The sequence below is a fragment of the Pelodiscus sinensis genome, chromosome 28, assembly GCF_052426305.1.
Source record: "Pelodiscus sinensis isolate ZL-2025 chromosome 28, ASM5242630v1, whole genome shotgun sequence".
Classification (NCBI taxonomy): Eukaryota; Metazoa; Chordata; order Testudines; family Trionychidae; genus Pelodiscus; species Pelodiscus sinensis.
Window position 1 is genome coordinate 17954088 of NC_143079.1, and position 24057 is coordinate 17978144.

Here is a 24057-nt window from a genome sequence, read left to right on the forward strand (position 1 = left end):
ATGATCCTAACCACTAAGCCATGCTGCCACCTTAGCCCCAGGGCTGAAACGTGTTGGTTAGGTGAGAAAGATGCCCAGCAGAGCGAGGCGGTTTCCCACTGAGATGTTGAACTCCTGGGCTGCTCCAGGAGGGCTTAAACTCAGATGCTGTGGCCGGCACTCGAGGAGATCGCTGGGTTGAACACTGTGTGGGACCCAAGAACTTTGAGTTCACCCACAGCAGGGCTCCAGGCAGCGCAGGGCCACGCCAGACACCACTGGGATCAGACTGGGTTGGAGCAAAACTACCCGCAGGCTGGAGCTGCCCAGTACGACTCTGACCTGTGCCAGGCAGTCTGTGGGAATCTCCCAGGATGCACTGCTGCCAGGAGCTGCACCAGGCACTGGGGCAGTGGGTACCTGCCCACTGCAGGGCAGTGCTGGGGCAAACCTCAGCCACCCTGAACAGAAATCAACCTGCTTAATTAAGGGAGTCACAGACCCATCCCCAGAGCACAGGACATGCCCACGCCTGCCTGCCGGGCCTCCCCCACCTGCATTGGTCGGCCTCCGTGGGCCTGTCCCTGCCTCTGTCAGACCATCCCCACCTACATCACTCTGCGTGGAGGTGCCGCCCCCTCCAGTCCCCACCCTCACAGGTGTCCTGCTGCAGCCTCAGCTTAGTACCCATAGGGTGGAGTCAAGTGTCAGAAATCTGTGGGTTTGCCAAGTTCTCCCTGCTGTGCACTCAGCTCCCCATGAAAGGGCCCCGGGCTCCATCCATGCCCCTGACCAGCCCTTTCCCTGTTTTCACACAGAAACAGACACAAGCCGAGAGGCAGAAGATTGTGGCTGAGTTTCAGCAGCTGCGGCAGTACCTGGAGGAACAAGAGTGACTCCTGCTGGCCCAGCTGGAGAAGCTGGACGAGGAGACTGGGAGGCTCCAGACTGACAGGGTACGTCCAGACTACATGCCTCCGTCGACGGAGGCATGTAGATTAGCCAGATAGGCAGAGGGAAATGAAGCCGCGATTAAAATAATCGCGGCTTCATTTAAATTTAAATGGCTGCCCCGCTCTGCCGATCAGCTGTTTGTCGGCAGATCGGGGCAGTCTGGACGTTCCCCTGTCGCCAGAAAACCCTTTTGTCGACCGCCCCGTTATGCCTCGTGGGATGAGGCATAACGGGGCGGTCGACAAAAGGGTTTTCTGGCGACAGGGGAACGTCCAGACTGCCCCGATCTGCCGACAAACAGCTGATCAGCAGAGCGGGGCAGCCATTTAAATTTAAATGAAGCCGCGATTATTTTAATCGCGGCTTCATTTCCCTCTGCCTATCTGGCTAATCTACATGCCTCCGTCGACGGAGGCATGTAGTCTGGACGTACCCACACTGAACTGGAAGAACAAGTCAGGGGTTTCTCCCAGAAAACCACTGCGCTGTCAGAGACTCTGAGGCAGTTCACAGGTACCTAGAAGGGATTGGGGAGGGGAGAGTGAGCGAAGCATCTGAGGCCATAGAAAGAGACCGTTGATGGACATTTGGTTCCTAATTTGATGAAGCTTCTGTTGAATTATGGGATGAGAATGGTGCCCACTTCCTGTCCCAGAAACTCAGGTGGATTAATTGAACCTTATTTGTCCCAAAAGCCACTTTGTAATTGCACTGACAGAGCACAAAATGGCCAACACACAGACAGAAAGGCACCCAGCTCCGTGTTGCTCTCTGCAGAGACGCTGAGCACACAGACCCCACGGCTCACAGGTAGAGCCAGGAGTTCGCAAACTCTGAACCTCCTGCTCGTGTCAAAGGGACCCAAGCAGGTGAAGTTACTTTGACGCCAAAGTCTTGGCAGGATCTGGGCCTAGGCTGTGACAATTGTCAGGAAGTGAATGAGCCAAACCCAGTGGAGTCTGCAGTCGGGGAGGGGTTGTTGAGGAGAAAGCGAATCTCTTCACAGATTGCCCTGGGCTGGCTGTGAAGCTGCAGGGACGTAGGTTCTTTTGCTGGGAGAGGCCTGAGTGAGACAGAAAGTAGGAGGCTTCAGGACTTTTTAATTGCATTAATGCCTAGCTGAAGTCGAAGTAGCTTAATTCAGCTTTTAGAACCATAGACTCATAGGGCCGGAAGTGACCTCAGGAGATCATTGAGTCCAGCTACCTGCCGAAAGCAGGACCAACCCCAGTTAAATCTTCCTAGCCAGGGTTTTGTCAAGCCAAGACTTAAAAATCTCTAGGGATGGAGATTCCACCATCTCCCTAGGGAACCCATCCCAGTGCTTCACCTCCCTCCTAAGGTAATAATTTTTCCTAATATCCATCCTAGACCTCCCCCACTGCAACTTGAGACCATTGCTCCTTGTTCTGCCATCTGTCACTACTGAGAACAGCCTCTCTCCATCCTCTTTGGATCTTCCCTTCAGGAAGTTGAAGGCTGCTATCGAATTCCCCCTCACTCTTCTCTTCTGCAGATTTCTTCTTCTTAAACGTTTGTACTCCAAGTGGAGCATAGGTCAGCTACAAGTCTCCACCTCACTGTCTCTTGACTCACATGAGTGTAGATTATGAAACTTTGTAGTTGTTGTTGCCTTGGAAACTCCCCACAGACCTTCCCCTGGGGTCCCGGGCAGCCGGTCACACTGCACAGCTTACTGTGATCTGAGGGTGCTGTGTAGACACACCCACCCTGTTGTGTACTAGACTGCAGGGGGGATGCTCTGGCCACTTCCTTTCCTCGTCTCTCTCAGGCTGCGTCTACACTGCAGGGATACGTATACACTGCAGGCTTTTTGCACAAGAGCAGCTGTTCAAAAACTTGCAGAGCATCTACACTGCATCAGAAAACAGGGCTTCTTGAGCAACAGCTATTCCTCTCCCCCTGGGAGTTGCCCCCTGGGAAAGTGCCTGCTACACAGGGGAGAGGCAGCTTCTCCCTCCACATGGTCTCCAGCCGGCTCCCTGGGGGTGGGGCCTTGGCTGCTTCCTTGCTGGCCTAACAAGAGAGCTCTTTGCCCCGCCTCCATGAACCTCCTCACAAAGCTGATTGGCTGGCTAAGAATGCCACTCAAGGGCACAATCACTCAGGTCCCTGGCACGCACTGAGTGATGGAGCTGACTGACGGGAGGTGTCAGAGGAGAAGGTCAGAAGCCCAGCCCCGTCTCCTGTCACTGGAGAGATGGCCCTGTGCTGGGATATGAGAGTATCCCAGGGATGTTCCTCACAGCCCAGGAGAAGAAGGGGGCTCTGGGTGGAAAGAAACCAAGTAAAGCAGGTCCTAGTGGGCATGAACTGGGCACCAGTTTGGCCCAGTTGATTGAGGGGTGGTTGGTGTCATGGGCAGTGCTCAGAACTCAGAACCCTGGAATCTGAGGCCCCATTCCTGCCCCCCTTCCCGGGCTGACCCAGTGGCCGAAAGGGGCTGCAGCTGCTGCTGGCAGGGAAGAAGCTGGGAGGCAAGGTGCTGGCAGCAAGAGATTCCGACTTCTCTTTGCCCTGGGTCTGCCGGCCGCCAGCCACCTTGACCAACCCTCAAACCAGCTGCACTAGCCAGCGCATGTCACAGTGAGTCGCCAGTGGCCCTGTCAGAGAAGAGCCATTGGCAGCTGTAGAGACAGCCCTGCAGCTGCCTGAGGCACCTTTCTTGAAAGGGCCACTGGTGAAATGTACTTTTGTAGGCCGGCTAGCTCAGTTGGTTAGAGTGTGGTGCTAATAATGCCAAGGTCATGGGTTCAAGCCCCATGCTGGCCGCAGTGGTGTTTGGTTTGGTAACTTCCCTTCCTTTACCTGCCTGCTATGGACAGGGAAGCAGAAAGAAGCAAAAATGTGAGCTTTGCAGGAAGCAGGGCAGAGATCTGGTAGTGGGAGGCTCCAGCCTGCACAGCCCCAGTGGCTAAAAGGGCCTGGGCCTGGCTTCCTATCCCCAAAAGCAGGGGACCTGATGCCCAAATTCCTGCTGCTGCAGTGGCTACCTCAAGGCACCAGCTGGGGGGCAGGCTCTGGAGCCCAAGCCACACGGGGAGACTCAATATGACCAGGAGGCCTGGAGCGTGTGAGCCCTGCACAGAGGCTGCTGCTGGGGGCCTTCTTCAGTGGCCCAGCAGCTCAAGTTCCCCTGAACCAGCTTCTCCCCCTGGAGCCACCCCCCAGCGCTGCTGAGGCCCCTGACATGAGGCAGTGGGACCACCAGAGGAAGGTGCCAGCCTTAGCCCTTCCTCCCAGCCTCCTCCCCCTCCCAGGGTCTTTCCCCAGCCCCTCCCCAGTTCTACATTCCCCACATAAAAACCAGAGAGTTTGTTCTTTCAACAGGGAAAAGTCCTGTTTGTGTTACCAGCAGGGGGAGGGGGAGGAGAGGAAAGTGGGAAAGGGGGTGTGTTGGGGGGGAGATACAGAGGGCAAAAAATGAGGAGTATCGTTAGTTGGAACCAAGGGGCTGGGTTTGCACTACTGCAGAAAAAAGGACTCCGCCCCTGGAGCTGCCCTGTCCTCTCCAGAGCCCTTAGGCTGGCACCGGGGAGGCCTGAGCCCAGGCAGTGCCCAGCCAAGGGGGAGGGAAGGGCTGGGGGATGTTCTGAAAGGCTGCTGGCACCATTAGACCCTTTTTTTATCAGTGAGGGAGAGGTGGGAAAGGGGCCCTGAGTTAACCTCTTGGGTCACAGCTGCTGTAACATGTGGCAAGAAAGTTGACTAAGACCATGAAAGTTGACTATGGAGTTGTCACGTTGCTGAATTGGAGGGAAGCAGCCAGATCGCTGCTGCACCCCTGGGTGGGGGTGTTGGCCCCAGAAATTGGTATGGGGGGATTGAATGGGGATTGAATTGTTTGTTGATCTTATGTACGCTATTTATGTGAATGTATAATGTCTGTGTGTGTAGGTAGGAATCTGTAATCTGTGTGGAAGCTGAATATTTCTGTGAATGTGGTTAAGCATTGCTATGGACAGGCTGAGTAGCAAAGCCCTGTGGAACAATGGCCCTTGATGGCCCAAAGACACACCTAAAGCAGGAGGGCGGAGACCCAAGGGCTGCCAGCAGAGAGAGGCTGAGGACCAGGTGACCGGCTGAGACCAGAAGAGGCCAGGAAGGGGGTATAAAGAGGCCATGTGGTCGAGGCCATTTTGGTTCTCAGCTCAGCACTTCATCCCAGAGGCAGCACTGCAGGGACTGAAGAGCCCGGAAGACCTGTGGACCCATCCTGATCGTAGGATGTGCAATAAGGACTTTTAAACCAGCAGCTGCAACATCTCTGCTAGAGCCTGCATCGAGAACTGGGAGATTCGGTGCATGTAACGTACTGTACTTTAATAACCTTACTCTCAGGCTTTTCTTTCTTGTAATAATAAACCTTTAGATATAGATTCTAAAGGATTGGCCCAGCGTGATTTGTGGGCAAGGTCCAGAGGGTAAATTGACCAGGGATCTGTGGCTGGTTTCTTGGAACCGGACAGAACTTGTTCGGGGTAGGTGGGATTGGGTGCTAGGACCCCCCACCTGTGTATAGGCCCGGGGCCATCTGGGGCACAGATATTGCTGGGGTGTCGGAGGGGTTTTGCTCGGGAGGCTTCAGGCAGGCTGCTGAAGCGCTCTGTGGGACTGGTTTGTGGCCTGTGTGGAAAGGTCACAAATCGGGGGCTGTAAGAAGTCCCGGATTCAAGCAATTCGCCCTGAGCGGACGCCCTCAGCTGTGCCCAGACACGGCCCGGACTGTCACAGGAGTTGTTTGGTAAAAATTGCTGGGGGCTTCCCTGACTGGGAATCAAACCCAGGCCACAGCAGTGAACGTGCTGGATCCTAACCACTAGACCATCAGGTACACATAAAACATGTCTCCTTGTTCACCTACACTAGCCTTTCACAGGCCATTTAATGTCCACTTCAGGATGGGGGGGAGGGTTCATTCTCCCTTTCCCAGAGGGGACAAGAACAGCCAAATAGAACATCAAAGCAGCCAGACTGGGCCATGCCAGTTTGCCAGACCAAATAACTAGCCCCCCCGCTCTGGAGTCTCTGCCTCTCATGGGCCTTCTCATCCTCAGGCTCCGCTTTTTCTCCAGAAAGACCCTGCTCTGCTACAGTTACCTCCCTCCGGCTGTCACTCCTAGAGCAAAATGCATCCCTTCATTCTGACTTTGTACATCTGGGGTTTTAGTACTCAGAACTGCACCTAACACCAGCATTGGCTAGTGAGGGGTCTGAACAACTTCTGCAGAGAGGGAGAGAGAGAGAGCCACTGTGGAGCATCCTTGCCAACTGTCTCAGAAAGCAGAGGAATGTAAATTCTTTGTCAGGTGGGACAGTGCCAGAGACAGAAATTCACCTTCTAACTGTCCCTTCTTCAACTTTAGCTCCTGATTAAGCCCCTTTGAAGAAGCCAGATACACAGGAAGGGCTGATCACACCCCTCTGAAAATCAGCTTTCCATGGGTATCGGTAGCTGGCTCCAAGTCATGGGACTTGACATCTCGTCTCCCTCCCGAAACCAGGGAAGTGTCTCCCACCGCTGCAGCCTCCTGAGGCTCTATGGCCGTGTCTGTACAGCAGGGACAGCAACACTCACAGCCCCACAGGAGGGCCCCTGGCCTAGCAATGTGGCCCCCTGAGCAGCCTCTGATGTTCCCTGCATGAGCCCTAGAACCAGCCCTGAGTGACGGAGGCAGGGAGAGCAGCTCACACATGCCAAGGGGCTGGCCAGGGGCAGGACATGAGCCTGCAAGGCAGCAGTAACATCACAAGAAACTTTTGCAGCACCTCAGCTCATTGGTTGGGAGGCAGTGACCTCACAGAGGGACCATGGCAACAGCCAGGTGGGACAGGCTGCAGGGCTGGGGCATCTCAGAGACCCCCATGGCCTGGCTGCCTGGAGCCTCCTTTGTGAGGTTTCCCCTTAAGGGCAGAAGGGATTGAGGGTCCCAGCTGGGAGTGTCTCTGTGGAGCAGGCAGGGTTGCAGGAGAGGCTGGCACTGAACCTCTGAGGGAGGCAAGAGGAAGGGCTGCAAACACCCGATGAGAATGGGATTTGAACCCCTGCGTGCAGAGCACAATGGATTAGCAGTCCATCACCTTAACCACTCGGCCACCTCATCTAAGCTGTTACAATTTGCTTCAAATCACCTGAAGTCAGCACTTCAGGGAACCTTTCTGCCACTTGCTGACTGGCCAGGGACACCCAGGGTGGGATGGTTTTGGCTTTTCACAATGTTCCCTGGGCTGTTGTACAAAGCTCAGTGCTCGTAACAAACCCAAACACCCCCTGGCTACATCTACCCTGTTTTGTGCAAAAGGTCTTGCCCAACAGTGTGTCCACACTGCCATGTGCTGTTGCACAAGAGAAGTGCTTTTCTGTAAAAGCAGCCATGGCAGTGTGGACGGTCTCCTGCGCAGGAAAGCTCTGACAGGCATTTTAGATATTTGGCTTTCTTGAGCAAGAAACCCGTTGCCCGTCCACACTGCCTCCTTGTGGGCGAGTTCTTGCACAAGAGGGCTTATTACTCGTGGGGAGAGCAATAACTTCTGTGCAAGAAGCCCTGTTGTCTGATGCTGCACTATAAATTTACTTGCGCAAAAATGTGCCTTCAGTGTAGACGCTCTACAAGTTTTTACACAACAACAGTTGCTCTTGCACAAAAAGCCTGCAGTGTAGACGTAGCCCTGCAGTGTAAACACAGCCTGAGAGACACGAGGAAATGAAGTGGCCAGTGCCTCCCCCCAGCAGGCTGGCCCTCAACAGGACGGTCACGTCTACACATCACCCTCACCTCGAAGTGAGCTGTGCAGTGTGAGCGGCTGCCCAGGGCCCCCAGGGGAAGGTCTGTGGGGAGTTTCCAAGGCAACAACAGCTACAAAGTTTCATAATCTACACTCATGTGACTGTGATTTATTCCTCCACTAGCAAGTGTCTCTGAAGGGATGAGAAATGCAGGGCCCAGGTGCAGGGAGCCGGGTCACATTCTCCTGCCTGAGTCTCAGTCCTGGCTGAAGCCTGGCTACAGAGAGAAGAGGCCAGTGCAAACAGCCCCATGGCAGCGAGGGAGTCAGTAGGTAAGTGGGTGGGTGGAGCAGGGAGCTGGAGGCAGAGTTCAGCTCTAACTCACTAGGGGTGCATCCCATAGTTCAAAATAATCAATGCGCCTACAGGCAGTCCCCGGGTTACGTACAAGATAGGGACTGTAGGTTTGTTCTTAAGTTGAATCTGTATGTAAGTCGGAACTGACGTCCAGATTCAGCTGCTGCTGAAACTGATCAGTTTCAACAGTGGCTGAATCTGGATGCCAGTTCTGACTTACATACAGATTCAAGGTAAGAACCCCAGGCATCCCCAAGTCAGCTGCTGCTGAAACTGATCAGCGGCTGATTCCAGGAAGCCCGGAGCAGGGGCTTCCTGTAGTCAGCCACTGGTCATTTTCAGCAGCTGCTGACTTGGGGACACCTGGGGCAGAGCAGCTGGGGTGCTGCTGGGTTGGTCCAGTGGCGCCCAGAGCGGCGCTACGGGACCAACCGGCAGCGCCCCAGCTGCTGTACCACAGGCGTCCGGAGCAAAGCCGCGGAGCACGGGGGCAGCAGGACAGCCCAGACGCGCTCTGGCTATCCTGCTGCCCTTGGGCTCCGTGGCTTTGCTCTGCTTGGCTCCCCGTCCCCCTGGTCTGCAGACCGGGGGGAGGGGGAGCAGAGCAGAGCAGAGCAAAGCCGCGGAACACGCGGCCAGCAGACAGCCCAGACGCATCTGCTCTGCTCTGCTCTGCATCTGCTGGGCTGTCAGCTGGCCGCGTGTTCCGCCGCTTTGCTTCCTCTCCCTGGTCTGCTGGAGACCAGGGAGAGGAAGGGCCCCGTTCGTAACTGCGGATCCGACATAAGTTGGATCCGCGTAACTCGGGGACTGCCTGTATTTTGAAATAGCTTATTTTGTAATTTGGGGCTGGCTACACAGCACTTCGAAATAAATCCGCATGCAGGGACGTCAGAATAGCGAGCCTGTTATAGCTTGAAATAAGGGGCTTGCTCTTAAGACGCGTCAGTGTGATATGAGCACCACGTCCTAAACCTCCGAGCTAGCTGACCCACAGGTGTGAGTCTCACAAGTAGCACTCGCAGGGATGTTGTGGGCTCTGGAACAAGGTGGGTGAGGCAGTAAAGCCTTTTGCAGGCAGGGGAATTAGCTCAAGTGGTAGAGCGCTCGCTTAGCATGCGAGAGGCAGTGGGATCGATGCCCACATTCTCCAATTACAGCTCTCTCCTTTAATTTCAATGGCCCCCTCCCTCTTCCTACCTCCTCTCCCAAAAGAGACACACCCCCCAGCAATTGCCATGCTGCAAAGCAGAGAGTGGAGATATCCAACTCACCAGCCCATGAGGCTCTGGGGTGCAATGGAAAGCATGTTGGACTTCTAAGCTGTAGTGGTTAATGTGAGTCCAGCAAGACATTCAAAGATTGTGGGTTCAAGTCCCACCAGAGTCACTTTAGCTGCTTCCTAATTTCCAGGATGCAGCTTTTACAGACCAGTCAATCCTTAGGCTGACACTGGGGTGGGCTGGCATCCAGGCAATTCCCAGCAGACCCCAGTAAGGATGGAGGGAAGGGCTGGTCCTTGGGGTTAGGGCTGGGGGTTGTTCTGAAAGGACCATTTTGTCCCTCCCTGTCTCCTACTAGTGCTGAGCAACACTCAGGCTGTGACACGGCTGCCAAACACCCTGGACAGTTAATAATGAGCCAGACGGGTTTGTTGGCAGCTCAGTGTGCGGAGCCTTAGATGAAACATTTAAAGGTCCCTGGCTCAATCCCAGGCTTTGCCATGTCTCTGGGTGCAGCAGGGCCCTCTCTGCTCCCCTGGCCATGCTCGTGCCCTGTCACATCCCCTCATCCATCCTGGCAGCAGCCCATCTTTGCTTCTAAACCTCCCTCAGATTGGCTGCTTCTGCTTCCTTGGCTAAAGTCCCCTCCCCCTGTGCGTGTGGCTGGCAGGGATTGCTAGAGGGATCCATTTACATGTAGCTTCACTGAAACCCCCCTCATTGGCCTGCGCCCAGGTCAGTCCATGTGTGTTAAAGGGCCTCAGGGAGCACAGAGCAGAGGGATCCCCTCGACACACACACACAGTCCCAGCCCCAAGCCTCTCCCAGATCCTGTGCCCTGACTTCTCTACCTTCCACATCCTCACCCCTGCCCTGAGCCCCCCCCCCACTCTCACACACTCCCCAAATCCCTGCCTTGAGCCTCCCACATTCCACATTTTAATTTCTTACAGGTACTGTCCTATCACAACCCCTCCCCCCACTTCCTGCCTTGAGCCTCCCCCTCCCTCCTGCCCAGCCCAAGGGGTGGTGCCCAATAGAACAGGCCCTGTAAGAAATGTGTCACTTTCACCCCTGGGAGCAGCTCAGCCAGGCAAAGGGGCTGCCTGGGGCAGGACATTAGCCCTGGAGGGCAGGGGTGGGTGTGGCAGTGACATCACAAGGGTCTTTTGCAGCCCCTCAGCTTATTGGCTAATGGAGGCTGGGAGGTGATGACCTCACAGAGAGTCCATGACAATGGCCAGGTGGGACAGGCTGCAGGGCAGGGGCCATCTCAGAGACCCCCCCCCCCCCCCCATGGCTTTGCTGCAGGGAGTCTCCTTGAGATCTGCCCTTGAGGCCTTTTTGGAGCCTTCTCCTTTCCCACGACTAACTGACCTAGAAGGCCGACGTCTCTGTGGAGAAGGGAAGAGCTTCCAAGAAGACCATTGTGCATAAAGCAGGGGAATTAGCTCAAGTGGGAGAGCACTTGCTTTGCATGTGAGAGGTAGTGGGATCAATGCCCACGTTCCCCAATGAGGGGAGAAATTTCCAATTTTTCTTTTTGCCAGCCAGGGGTCTAAGTGGCTCCAGTAGCCCCCCCCCCCCAACCCCGGCCCCCACTTCCTACTTGCTCTCCCCAAAAGCCAGCCACGTTGGGGCAGAGAGCTGCTGGACACCAACCCTCCTGGGCCAGACAGTGGCAGAAGCACTGGCGGCAGGTTGCAGGTGGGGCAGAATTAGCTGCGTTGGAAAAGTGCTGCCTTTGCGCATGAGAGGTAGCAGGATTCACTCCCATCTTCTCCCACCGGCTCTCTGGTGCTGAGGGGCCAGCCCCTTTCCTGCCGCCCCAACTCTTATTCCCACAATGCGCTTTGTGCAGGGGCCGCTGGTCTTTCTGCCAAGGTGCGTGGCTGGGAGCCAGGACTCAGGACCCTTCCTAAAATATACAAATCCCCGCCCCCCACGACCCTCTGTTCCACTCACACTGTCTGGCTGCTGCCCACATGGAGCTCAGGGGCCAGGTGGGTGACTTGCCTTGCAGCTGTGACAGCATCAGACCCCTGCCACCCGCCTGCTCAGTGTGGAGACCGAGACCAAGCCCAAGGGTGGCACCTGGGATGTGAGTTACACAAAAGCCTCTTGTCTCTTGTTCCTTGTCCAGTTCCCAACATTGGCTCCAGATGACAATTTCTGTGGGGGTGTAGCTCAGTGGTAGAGTGTTTGACTGCAGATCAAGTGGTCCTTGGTTCAAACCCAACTGCCCCCTTGGAAAATTTCCTTCTAATGGAAATATTTTCCTTTCCAGTTCCATCACACTCTGGCTTTACATTGCTTGAGGTTCTTGACATTAATAAGAACCCTTAATGCAGAGCTACTCAACTTTGGAAGCCCTGGTGGCCACAATGAATGGCATTTCACCAGGATGGACAGGGCAGGTGTCCTGAGCTGGTGTATTCTAGAAGCTGGGAATGGGTGACGGGAGGGATCACTTAACAAATGTCTGTCCTGAGGATTCCCACTGGGCAATGAGATTGGCTGCTGTTGTGAGACAGGATCCTGGGCTAGTTGGGCAGCTGGCATGGCCCCGTCTGGCTGCTTTGATGTTCTGTTTGGTTTCTGTTCTTGTCCCCTCTGGGCAATGGAAAATGGACCCATGTCCTGAAGGGGACAGAAAGTGGCCTGTGAAAGGCTAGTGTAGGTAAGGAAAGAGCCATGTTCATGTGTCCCTGGTGGTCTAGTGGTTAGGATTCAGCACTTTCACTGCTGAGGCCTGGGTTCAATTCCCAGTCAGGGAAACCAGCCTCAGTTTTCACTTGACATCTGCCTACTCATTCATCTTACCTCATTGTTACAGCAGCTGTGACCCAAGAGGTTCACTCAGGGCCCCTTTCCCACCTCTCCCTCACTGCCAAGACAGCACCTGCCATTTTCACAAGCCCTTCAGAAGGGGCAGAGCTGGGTGACTCAAACTGCCCCTCCCCTCTCCCATGTGGGCAGCCCTGCAGGAAGCTCTGTGGCACACACAGCACTAGCCCAGCGCAGTGTCAGGTCGGCACAAGATCCATTGGTTCAGTTTGGTTGTTGAAGGAGACAACCCAGAACTGGCTCCAGCCCCCACTCAGTAACCTGGGGAAATGACCCACCAGGCCTTGGCCCCTCGGAGAGGCAACGATTCCCCACTGGCCAGAGCAGAGCCTCCCTCTGACACAGTCATGGAGCCTTCTCCCCCTGGTCCTGCCTCCCCCTTCACTCAGCTCTCACTGCTCGGTGCTGCCAGGGAGGGGCCTCACTGCGAGAGCCGCCTGGGCAGGTTACTGCCACAAAGACACGTCCCAGAGCAGGACGGATGCTCAGACCGACACTGAGTGTTGCTCAGCGCTGGGGTGAGACAGGGAAGGACAAAAGGGTCTAAGGGTGCCTACAGCCTTTCAGAACGGCCCCACCCCCAAGTACCAACCCTGCTCAGGATCCCCAAGGGCACTGACACAGACTCCCTGGCACAGGACAATCCCAGGCCTCGGTTCTGTCGGCCAGCGGTTTACCCTCTTCTGTTTCCTGTCAGCTCCCTGTAAAATACCTCACAACGGTAGGTGAGGGTGAGTAGGAATATACCCAGCTGTGCTGTAGAGCGGCTGTTAGGTGGGGAAAGAGAGGTGCTCCCTTTGCCTCCTGAGCAACGAGCAACTCACACATTTAAGAAAACTGCGGGTGAAAATTTTTATACACTTGTCATGATGGCCAAGTGGTCTAAGGTGCCAAACTCAAGGTTATGTCTTTCCCTCAGTTGGGTGTTCTGGTTTCTGACTGGAAACGTGGGTTCAAATCCCACTCCTAACATGTCTTCCTTTTTATATCTAGAGAAGTGACCTCATTTCAATGACTCCCCTGACATTGCAGGAGCCCTTGCTCAGCATTTCTCTGAGGCTGCATCTACACGGCAGCGTTCCTTGGCAATAACGACCATTATACTGCAATAACAATGGGAGCGTCTACACAGCAATTCCATTATTCCGACGTCTGTAACGCTCCATCCAGACCAGTGGTCTGAGGAGACAGGAGGTTCCCAGGCTGCAGACAGCCAAGCCCACAGGCAAAGACAAAGTGTAGTCGTTGGGACTTCAGCCCAGCAGGGTCTCTGTGTGGCTCCCAGACCTTTTGTTTCCCGTTTCCAGGGGCACACATTCAGCAACACTCACAGGCCCCACAGCAGGGGTCTGGTTTGATGCTTCACCCCACAGCCCAGCAACGAGCCCCCAAACTTCCCCTGTTCCAAGAGCCCAGTTTGCTGTGTGAATTTTGTGTGGCTGGTGATATCACGCCTGGGCATTGGGATTATCTGCCAGTTCCCCTGGCCCTGGGGCTTTGCTGTCTTCACATCTGTGATGGCTGAGTGGTCAAGGTGTTGGACTAGAAATCCAACAGGGTTTCCCTGAAAAAGTTCTAAGCCTGCTCATAGCGAGGCCTGTGCTTTGGTCACTCCCCCTGCTAGTGTAACCCTTCTGCCAGGTAGTGCTGGCAGCAGCCAGGCCTGGGTTTGATGTCTAGGGGTTTCTCTTCATTCATCTCACACAAAACTGGCTTGAGCCCCCACCCAGCAGCCTGGGAAATCCCCCCCCCCCCCGTGAGTACCTCAGTGAGGCGATGTTTCCCCATTCGCCAGCACAGAGTCTGAATGTAGAAAAGAAACTTTTAATGAAAGAGGGTGAGAAGTAACGTGGCATTCGCCTGGGAAAATACCACAAGCAGGGTTCAGAACCAACCCACAAATAAGTCTCGGCTCAAGTGGCTTGAGCAATGTCCTTTGCCAGTAATGTAAGTCCAGCAATGTACGTGTCCCACTCACGTGCCCAAACTTTCTCTGTACCCCACTCCCAGTTGCTGCCCTTGCTCAGGGCAGATAAGAGCTCAGGCGTGATTTTCAGAGTTCACCTCCCACTCTTGGAGGGAGTGGGCATAGGAGGCATCTCACCCACTCCGTTGGCCACCCGCCACTGCTCCTACTGGCTTGCCGCCAGCTACTCCCACCAGCTACCCTGCTGGCCACCTGCCACTGTTCCTACTGGCCACCCACCAACTACCTGCTCTTGCCCCTACCGTTCACCCTGCTGGCTGCTTCCTCCTGCCAGCTGCTGCTTCTATGATCGGGATCGGTCTGGCTCTGGGATAAACCCAGTGATTTCTGCTCTTTGTCAGTTTCCTTGGTGATTTCAGCTCTTGGCCCCCCCACCTAGGCTAGACAAAAGATTCCAGCCCCCACTGGAATACTATTTCAAAATAACAAAGAGATTCCTTAAGGAGTCTGTTTTAGGTCTATCCTTAGAATGGGTAGTGGGGGAGGGAGAGGCAGAATGAACCCGTCTCATAGCTCATGGCTGGAGGACATGTGGCCTGCTGGTTCACGCTCCTTCCCCCCACACCCAGAGTCCACTCCACTTGAGTCTGGAAGGGGAAGGCTCGTCCATCCCAGACTTTTTTCAATGACAGTGTCTCTCCTGCAAGCACTGGTGTCATATTTTACAATTCCTACACTTAGAGATACAATGGTTTGTGACCCCACCACAGCCAAATTAGTTACAATACTCCACATTCCATTCTCACAACCAATCCTCTATAAGGCCTATAGCACTGGCTGAACTGGATTTACATAGCCACAGCCCGGATTCCTTTCCCAGCCCAGTATGAGCTGTATTTACAAATCAATAGTTGAGTATCTTGCAGGGCTAAACAACTGAAGGAGTGTGCCCACACCTAGGACTGCTCTCCCCTTTCAGCTGGCTGTATTGGAAGCAGTGGTTGAGACCCTGTTTACTTCTGTAGTGTAGACGTACCCTGAGCGAGTGGGAGTGATACAGGGGGAGCAGCTCAAACATGCCAAAGGGTTGGCCAGGAGCAGGACATGAGCCCTGCAAGGCAGCAGTGACATCATAAGCACCGTGTGCAGCACCTCAGCTTATTGGTTAGGAGGCAGTGACCTCACAGAGGGTCCAAGACAACAGCCAGGTGGGACAGGGGCAATCTGAGAATACACACTACAGGGTGTTTGAGCTGCTCCTCACGAAAAGCGGTGAGAGGGAGCCCTTGGGGGTGGGATCCACTTGTGCCTGTTGTTCAGGGTTAAATAAGATCTCCCCCAGGAGGTTGCCTGTTCCCTTCTCACCTTCAATTGGCTGGGAATCAAATCAAGCAATGGGCAGCAAACGCCAGGCACTGTCATGGTCTGGGCCACAGATAAAGACCCTCTTGGAGCTGTGGTCCCAGGAGGAGTCTCTGCAGGCCCTGCAGTCCATGCGGAGGAATGTGGACATTTATGCCGAATGGCCAAAGGTCTTACAAAGAAAGGCCACCTCCCTCCTACCCCCGCATCCTAGAACAAGTCAGAGCCAAGGTCAAGGAATTGCGGCAGGGGGATGTGAGGGAAGCTCACTGTGAAATCAGACGAGAGACAGACACTGTCAGTAAACACTCATATCAGAAACGCTCCTCTGGATGCTGGGCCCACCAGAGCCGTGTGCTGCTGCCATCTGCCTGCTCCTTGGACGTCTTCCCATTGCAGAGTGCGCGCCGAGCCAGACTGTGACTAGACAGCCCCTCTCTGGGCACCCAGGGGCTATGTCTACGCTGCAGGCTTCTTGCTCAAGAATGGCCGTTCTTGCGCAAAAACTTGACAAGCATCTACACTGCATGCACGTTCTTGAGCAACTACATTTACAGCAAAACGTAGGAAAAGAGGGCTTCTTGGGCAAGAGTTATTCCTCTCCCCATGAGGAATAAACCCTCTTGTGCAAGAGTTCTTCCACAAGAAGGTAGTATGAACGGGCAACAGTTTTTTTGTGTGCAAGAAACCCCTATGGCTAAAATGGCCATTAGAGATTTCTTGCACAAGAGAGCGTGAACACTGCCTCGGACATTCTTGGCCAAAAGCACATGGCAGTGTGGACGTGCTCTTGCACAAGACGTTTTGCACAAGAACTCTTGCACAAAACAGTTCTTGAGCAAGAAGTCTGCAGGGTAGATGTAGCCAGGGGTTGTTTGGGTTTCTTACCAGCACTGAGCTTTGTACAACAGCCCGGGGAACATTGTGAAAAGCCAAAACCTTCCAGCCCTGGGTGTCCTCGGCCAGCCAGCAAGTGGCACAAAGGTTTCTGGTAGTGCTGGCTTGGGGTAGGTTGAAACAAACCCCCCAAAGCTCAGATGAGGTGGCCGAGTGGTTAAGGTGCTGGATTGTTAATCCACTGTGCTCTGCAGGCATGGGTTCAAATCCCATCCTCATTGGATGTTTGTTGCCTTTTCTCTTGCTTCTCCCAGATCTCTCTTCAGTTCAGTGCCAGCCCCTCCTGTAACCCTGCCTGCCCCAGCCCCTCCCACTGCAGCCTGGGGAAAGGGGAAATCTCCACAGAGACACTCCCAGCTAAGACCCTCCATCCCTTCTGCCCTCAAGGGGAAACCTCACAAAGGAGATTCCAGGCAGCCAGGCCAGGGGGTCTCTGAGATTCCTGCAGCCTGTCCCACCTGGCTGTTGCCATGGACCCTCTGTGAGGTCACTGCTTCCCAGCCAATGAGCTGAGGTGCTGTAAAAGTTCCTTGTGATGTCACTGCTGCCTTGCAGGCTCATGTCCTGCCCCTGGCCAGCCCCTTGGCATGTGTGAGCTGCTCCCCCTCTGCCCCCGTCACTCAGGGCTGGTTCTGGGGCTCACGCAGGGAACATCAGAGGCTGCTCAGGGTGCCACATGCCCCCAAGGTCACCTTTTAAATGTCAGGGCAAGCCAGGATCTACCCCGTCCCTTCCCCAAGACCCCACCCCTTTGCTGAGCCCCTGCCCTCCCCAAACCTTTCCATGGACTCTTGGTTACTAATGGACACTCGCCACTAATGACATAATCACACCCCAGCCATTTTGCTAGGGCTGCAGCTAGGGAGAAAAGTTTAATTTAAATCATTAAATGATTAAGCATTTGAACTGTCTCATGTTAGTTGATCAAACTTCATTTTAAATAAAGGAAAACATTATGGCCGGAACAAAAGGTTTCAGTGAGCCACACCCCTAGAGATTCTGGAACAGAGAAGACACATGAGAAGAACCCAACTTTCTTCCTTTTGCTGAGACATGGATGGATCTAGCTCAGGTTTCACTCAGGGGGTCTGTCTGCATGTGAAGTACCTGTGACAACCCCTGTGCTCCTCTGCCCCTCACCAACGTCATCTACTTGGGGGAGAAGTTGCCCTGAGACTTGCAAAAGGAACAACCTGGATAAACTAGCATTGTTTGTGCACCCTTCAATAGCTCAGCTGGCAGAGTGCAGGACTGTAGTGTGTGTTTGGCCAGTGATCCTTAGGTCGCCGGTTCAACTCCGGCTTGAAGGGGCCATTCTTTTCCCTCCAACATGGCCTTAGCAGAAAGCAACCAAGGTGGTTACCTTGGGTCCATGTCTTCAGAGTGCTGCACTTCAATTGACAAAAGGATTGTGGGGAGGAGCTGCCAATCACATTTCTTGGGCTGTGCAGGTTCTGTCCACACACAAAAGTTGTTTTGGAACAATGGCCGTTATTCCACAGTAACAATGCAAGAGTCTACACAGCAATTCCGTTAGTTTGAAATAATTCTGAAGTAACAGACGGCTTATTCCGACTTCTGCAAAACCGTTCTTGGGCAAGAAGCCTGCCGTGTAGATGGAGCCTAAAGTTTTTCATATTTTTTGTTTTAAAAATAGTTCAAACAGTTGTTCAACGTGCCCCAGGCCTGGAATTGTGCTGCAGCCGCCTCCCTTGCAACGGCAGCTCCATGTGCACTGGCCTTCTGTCTGGGTGCTAGCAGGGGGTTGAGAGGTGGCGGGTACCGATGGGTAACAGGTGCCAAGGCGCATACAGAGACGCCAGCGCCTGCATCTCTGCAAGTGACCTCACTGTGCACACCTCAGCTTTTAGGAAACACTCTCCTCCTGTCTGCGCCTAACACCAGTGTCACTGTCTGCTCCTGAGGGGTCCTGTCTGGGGGAAATGGCAGTTCCAGGGGACACTTGCCCAGTGTTGAAACATCTCACAGGTAACATGGCAAAGAGGAAGCCAAAGAGACTCTACACCTACCAGGAAACATCACAACTGTCAACCCAGGTGGGACTTGAATCCACAATCCCTGGTTTAAGAAACCATTGCTTTGTCCATTAAGCTACTGGGGCACACTAAAGATAACAGAGACAGAAATTCCCTCTTCCAAATGCACATTCCTCAATTTTTAGGTGCCATATTCAAGCCCTTGGAAGGAGCCAGAAACACAGGGGGGGCTGATCACACCCCTCTGAAAACCAACTCTCAGGAGGCACCTCCAGCTGCCCCCAGAGTGTGGGTCACCCCACACTCGCCATGGGTGAAACTCAACACCTTGACATCTCATCTCCCTCCCAAAACCAGGGGCTTGTCTCCCACAGCCTCAGCCTCCACAGGGAGCCGCACTGGTGCTCACTGCTCCTGGGGAAGGGAGCGGGTCCCACAGGGTCTGGGGCTGGTGGGGAATGGGCAGTTGTCACTGAAGGGGAAGGATAAAACGCAGCCACATTCCAAGGGCAGGGAGAGCGGCTGGGGCTGGGCTTGTGGCACCGTGGGATGTCCCTGGGGGAGCTCTGCAATGTGACCCTGGCTCCCAAGGCAGCAAGTGCAGAATCCCCATTGGCAAGTGCAGGACGCTCCGACCGGCCTGGTTTAAATCCGTCTGACGGGCTGGACGACCCCGATGCTGGAGTGTCAGAGCCCCTGTCAACCAGCCTGTGTTTGTCCCCAGGCAGGAAAGGACCCACGCTCTCAGCAGGGAGTTACAGGCACGTCTCTCGCACCCAGAGCACTGGGACGACCATGGAGAAGGACTCACTGGCCCATGTGTGGTACCCAGGGACTTACAATGGGAGTCAGAGCCCTGCCCAGCCAGTGCCAGTCATCTCTGCACCAGCTCCAGGTTTCTGGTTTCCTTCTCCCTAACGAACCTCCCCAATCAGCCTTTTCCTGAACCAGCAGTTCCATGGGTGGCCAGGAGAGGCCTCTTCTATGTCCCAGAAGGACATAGGAAAATGTGAGCAAAGGCCACAGCAAGGTACCACTGGGAGTTGAACCCAGGATCTCCTGTTTACTAGGCAGGTGCTTTAGCCAGCTAAGCCATGGTGCCCTCTGCAGGGCAGTACCTAAAACTGTTCTACAGACAACACCTTTGACTCCCAAAGTGCAGCCATTCCCCATTTCCCTCCAGCCCTGGCGGTGTCTGGCTCCCTGGGCACAGAAGGCTACAGCTCAGTGGGCAGAGGCTCTAACATGCACATCTCCCCCAGCCGCTGGGACTGGGGAGTTGGCCTTGAGATTTAGTGTTGCTGGGGGGAGGGATAAATGCAGCAAACACTGATCATCTGGATTGTAAACCCCTGGGTCTCACAGTTTGGGTTGGAGTACTTAGATGGGGGCCCGGCCTCCTTTGGTTTGTTCCCTTCCTGAGGGCACAGAATTAAGAGGGAATTCCTTTGCACTGTAGGAATCTGAGTTGGCCAAAGAGCAAGTAACACATTTTTTGTTCACCTGTAAGTACAGTAGTGATGGCCAAGCAGGGAAATCTGAAAGTGTTTCCCTGTGCAGGCTTGAATCCTGCTTGCAGTGAGGCCTGTGTTTTGGTCGCACTCCTAACAAGGGCAACAAGCTTGACTGCCAGCTGTTTGCACATCTGGACCCAGAAATATCCTGAGCCTTGGTTCTGCTGGCCAGTTTCTTTTCAGCTCACTGCAAACTGCCTCCCAGCTGTAGGTGAGGCTGAGTGTGCATGAAACCAGCGGTGCCTGACCAATGTGTCTGCTTTTCCTACCATCCCTCAATATGTACCTGGAGTCGGCTTCCTGCAGATGAGCTTGGCCTTGTCCCCACAGCAGGAAGCCAAAGGGAGCAAAGAGCAGAAGTGCAGGATGCTGGTGGGGTGCCCTCTGGGTTTGATTTAGTGAGTCTTAGTTAGACTGGCTGAATCAAGTTCCAGAAGATTGATCACAGCAATTCCTCTCCAGCTGGACGTGGTTCTTGTTCTTCTGTACAGAACAGCCAGTGGGCGTTCAGCTCTCAGCCTTGCTCAACTGATGGGAATAGAAACCAGATACCCAGCAGGTTTGAACTGGTTTCAGTTGAGGGACCCGTCTGCCTGGTTTATGTGCATTGGCACAAGAACACACGAGGGGTTTGCTGACATTTTAAGAATCCCTGTGCAATAGAAATCCATGACTGACACACCTGGAGGTGCAAATGTTTCACTTAGGATAATCAACTTTTTAAGGGGGCACTTGACATTGAACCAAGGACCTTTACAATCAGCACTCAAACACTACCACTGAGTTACACCCAGCAGTGGTTGTATGGCTCAGCCCAGTGTTGGGAACTTAGCCCCTGGCAGCACTGTCTGCAGGAGCAGGTGGTACCTCGCACATATGGCCATCAGCCACTGGGCCATAAATGTCCGCATTCCACCACCTGCACTGCAGGGCCTGCGGAGACTCCTCTTTCGACCACAGCTCCAAGAGGGATTTTATCTGTGGCCCAGACCATGACAGTGCCCGGCAATTTCTGCTCTTTGCTTGTTTCTGGGCTGTCTCCCTGAAAGGCCAGAGGGGGCTTGTGCCTGTGACATGGTTCTCTGAGAGGCAGGAAATGCTCAGGCTTAGCCAAATGGCTGAGAAGCAACGCTTTACGGCAAAAAACATGAGGACAGCTCTTGGGCCAGATCCCCGGGCAATGCAGAGCAGCCAGTAATCACTCCCTAATTTTCCCACAAGGTACCGCTGCTTGCATTGGTGGTGTAGTGGTGAACATAGCTACTTTCCACTCAATTGTCCTGGCTTTAATTCCCAGCCAATGCAATGTGGGGCAAGAGCAGCAATTTTTCCTAGCAAGGTTCTACTTTAACCCCAGAAAATGGGCACAAGTGGATCCTGCAGCCAAGGTCTCCTTCTTTCTGCTTTTCGTCCTCTCTGAGAAGCAGGAATCATTCAGTCTTAGCCAAACAGCCAAGAAGCAATGCTTTACAGCAAAAAACCCAAGGACAGCTCTTGGTCCGGATCCCTGGGCCATGCAGAGCATCTTGCAGCTACTTCCCTGCCTCTCCCTTTGCTGCTTTTATACTTAACCCAAGAGCTCCAGTGGCGCAATGGATCAGTGCGCAGTACTTGTAGGAGACATGCTGAGGTTGTGAGTTCAAACCTCACCTGGAGCAGTGGTTTTTAGTCCCTGCTGGGCTGGCCCCTTCCAGTGAAAGCTGGGGGAGCTGGGATTCTAGCTCAGAGGAGAAGGGATCAGTGAAAATTCCCCCTCACGTATTATGGCCTCTTTAGAGTGAATGCTGGGTGGCCAGAATCAGAGGCCCTTAGTGAACCTCAGGACAAGGAAGCCAAAAAGCATGGAGCATGAGGACCTCCCAGCAACCACCCCAGGCCCTACTGAGGCTTGAACTCAGATGGCAAGACTCAGAGTTATGAGTGCTGCTCCGTATACCATGGGACCTAGACACTGGAGCTGGCATAGACACCTGGGATACTCAGGTCTCAGACTGGCCTCTGCTCTCCTGGCTTCCTTCCAGCTGCTTCATCTCTCACGACTCTCTGGCTATGTCTACACTGCACATTTATTTTGGAATAAGCTTAGCCAGGGGCTTTGCTGGACCCCCCCAGCAGACCAGGGGGAGAGGAGCAAAGCCGCGGAGCACGCCCGCAGCGGGACAGCCCGAGCGCGCTTGAGCTGTCCCCCTGCGGGCGTGCTCCGCGGCTTTGCTCCCCGTCTCCCTGCTCTGCCCCAGGCTTCCTGGAATCAGCCGCTGATCAGTTTCAGCAGCAGCTGACTTGGGGACGCCTGGGTTTCTTAAGTTGAATCTGTATGTAAGTCAGAACTGGCATCCAGATTCAGCTGCGATTGAAACTGATCAGTTTCAGCAGCTGCTGACACCAGTTCCGACTTACATACAGATTCAACTTAAGAACAAACCTACAGTCCCTATCTTGTACGTAACCCGGGGACTGCCTGTATTTCAAAATTGACTCAAAATAAGCTACACAATTGCATCGCTTATTCTGAGCTATGGGACACACCCCTAGTGAGTTAGAGCTCAGGTCTGCCCCCAGCTCCACCCACCCACTGCTGCCTTGCAGGCTCATGTCCTGCCCCTGGCCAGCCCCTTGGCATGTGTGAGCTGCTCTCCCTGCCCCCGTCACTCAGGGCTGGTTCTGGGGCTCAAGCTGGGAACATCAGAGGCTGCTCCGGGCGCCACATTGCTAGGCCAGGGGCCCTCCTGTGGGGCTATGAGTGTTGCTGTCCCTGCTGTACAGACAGAGCCATAGAGCCAGGGAGAGATTCACTGAACAGGCCAAGGTCACCTAGCGAGTTAGAGCCAAGATCTGCCCCCAGCTCCCTGCCCCACCCACCGACGTGCTGACTCCCTCGCTGCCATGGGGCTGTTTGCATTGGCCTCTTCTCTCTGGAACCAGGGTTAAGCCACAGCTGAGACTCTGGGTATGACGGTGGGTCTGAGTGTGTGTGGGGGGGGGGGAGCGTGTGTTCCTCTGGTTCAGCTTTTCCCTTTCTTCTACCCCAGCAATTGCCCTGTTGCAAAGCAGAGGGAGAGGATGAGGAGCTGAACTTTGGGGCTCTGTGGTATAATAGAAAGCATGTTGGCTGTTTGAGCAGTGGTGCTTGGTGTGAGTCAGACCAATCATTCAAAAGCTGTGGGTTCAAATCCCCCCACAGTCACTTTCATCTGATTTCCAGAGCAGCTTTTATAGAACAGGCTGGACCTGCCCCTGTTGCATGATGGGAGTGACAGGGAGCTTGTGATAGGACCTCTCTGGGTGCAAGAGACGTGCCTGTAACTCTAGTGTCTGGCTCTGATACTCCAACAGTGGGGCCATCCAGCACGATTCAGACCAGGCTGGTCCAAGCCTCTTGCGCCCATCAAGGGGGATTCTGCACTTGCTGCCTTGGGAGCCAGGGACACATTGCAGAGCTCCCCCAGGGCCACCAACAGTGGTGGTTCTCTCCCTCTCTACAGAAACTGTTCAGACCCCTCACTAACAACTGCTGGTGTTAGGTGCAGATCTGAGTGCTAAAAGCTGAGGTATCCAAGGTGAGAATGAAGGGGTCCATTTTGCCCTAGAAGGCCCAGGAGTGACAGCCCAGAGGGAGGTGGCTGTAGCAGAGCAAGGTCTGTCTGGAGACAAAGTGGAGCCTGAGGATGAGAAGGCCCATGAGAGGCAGAGACTCCAGAGCAGTGGGGGGGAGGGCTAGTTATTTGGTCTGGCAAATGGACAGAAAATCCCCAGGCCCTGAGCATGGTGCGGGCGAGGCCCATGGGGCAGTTTGCCTGGTGGGGTTTGGGGGGTGGAGAAGCTGGGAAGCTCTGTGAGTGGATAAGGTCCCTGGCTGAGCTGTGACACCTGCCGTGTGTGTGACTCAAACTGTCCCTCGTCCCCTTTTGTGTGTCTGTTGCGCTTCCAGCTTCTTTCCTCAGGCACGTCCATCCGGCAAAGACCCCCCCAGGGATCTTGTATCTTCCTTTGTGCCGCTCAGCCACAGACACAGCAGAAGGGTTTTCCTGCAGCCACCGGCCCCAGCCCCTCTCTCCAGGGAACTGCAGCCCCTCGGACCAGGCAGCTGCTCCCAGCATTCAGGAGGCACCAGGCCGAGAAGAAACCATCTGACACAGTGCTGCCAGGGAGGGACCTCACTGTGAGTCACTGTTCCCGTTCCAGGAGTGGGGTGAGTTTTGTCCTGGGCACCAATATTGAGGGCGTGCGCACCTGTGTGTGTGAAAGCCCCCAT

At 54.4% G+C, this 24057-nt stretch overlaps 6 non-coding genes across 6 annotated transcripts; 5 read left to right on the forward strand and 1 right to left on the reverse strand.

The window, feature by feature from the left end:
* Positions 1-3652: 3652 nt before the first annotated feature.
* TRNAI-AAU (transfer RNA isoleucine (anticodon AAU)) lies at positions 3653-3726 on the forward strand. The gene has a single exon. It is a non-coding gene; the product is annotated as a tRNA-Ile (tRNA).
* Positions 3727-9118: 5392 nt separating this feature from the next.
* TRNAA-AGC (transfer RNA alanine (anticodon AGC)) lies at positions 9119-9191 on the forward strand. Its single transcript has one exon. It is a non-coding gene; the product is annotated as a tRNA-Ala (tRNA).
* A 2246-nt stretch (positions 9192-11437) lies between these two features.
* Positions 11438-11509, forward strand: TRNAC-GCA (transfer RNA cysteine (anticodon GCA)). Its single transcript has one exon. It is a non-coding gene; the product is annotated as a tRNA-Cys (tRNA).
* A 457-nt stretch (positions 11510-11966) lies between these two features.
* Positions 11967-12038, forward strand: TRNAE-UUC (transfer RNA glutamic acid (anticodon UUC)). The gene has a single exon. It is a non-coding gene; the product is annotated as a tRNA-Glu (tRNA).
* A 7281-nt stretch (positions 12039-19319) lies between these two features.
* Positions 19320-19393, reverse strand: TRNAT-AGU (transfer RNA threonine (anticodon AGU)). The gene has a single exon. It is a non-coding gene; the product is annotated as a tRNA-Thr (tRNA).
* A 1990-nt stretch (positions 19394-21383) lies between these two features.
* On the forward strand, positions 21384-21463 carry TRNAT-UGU (transfer RNA threonine (anticodon UGU)). Its single transcript is given in 2 exon segments — positions 21384-21421; positions 21428-21463. It is a non-coding gene; the product is annotated as a tRNA-Thr (tRNA).
* The last annotated feature ends 2594 nt before the right edge of the window (positions 21464-24057 follow it).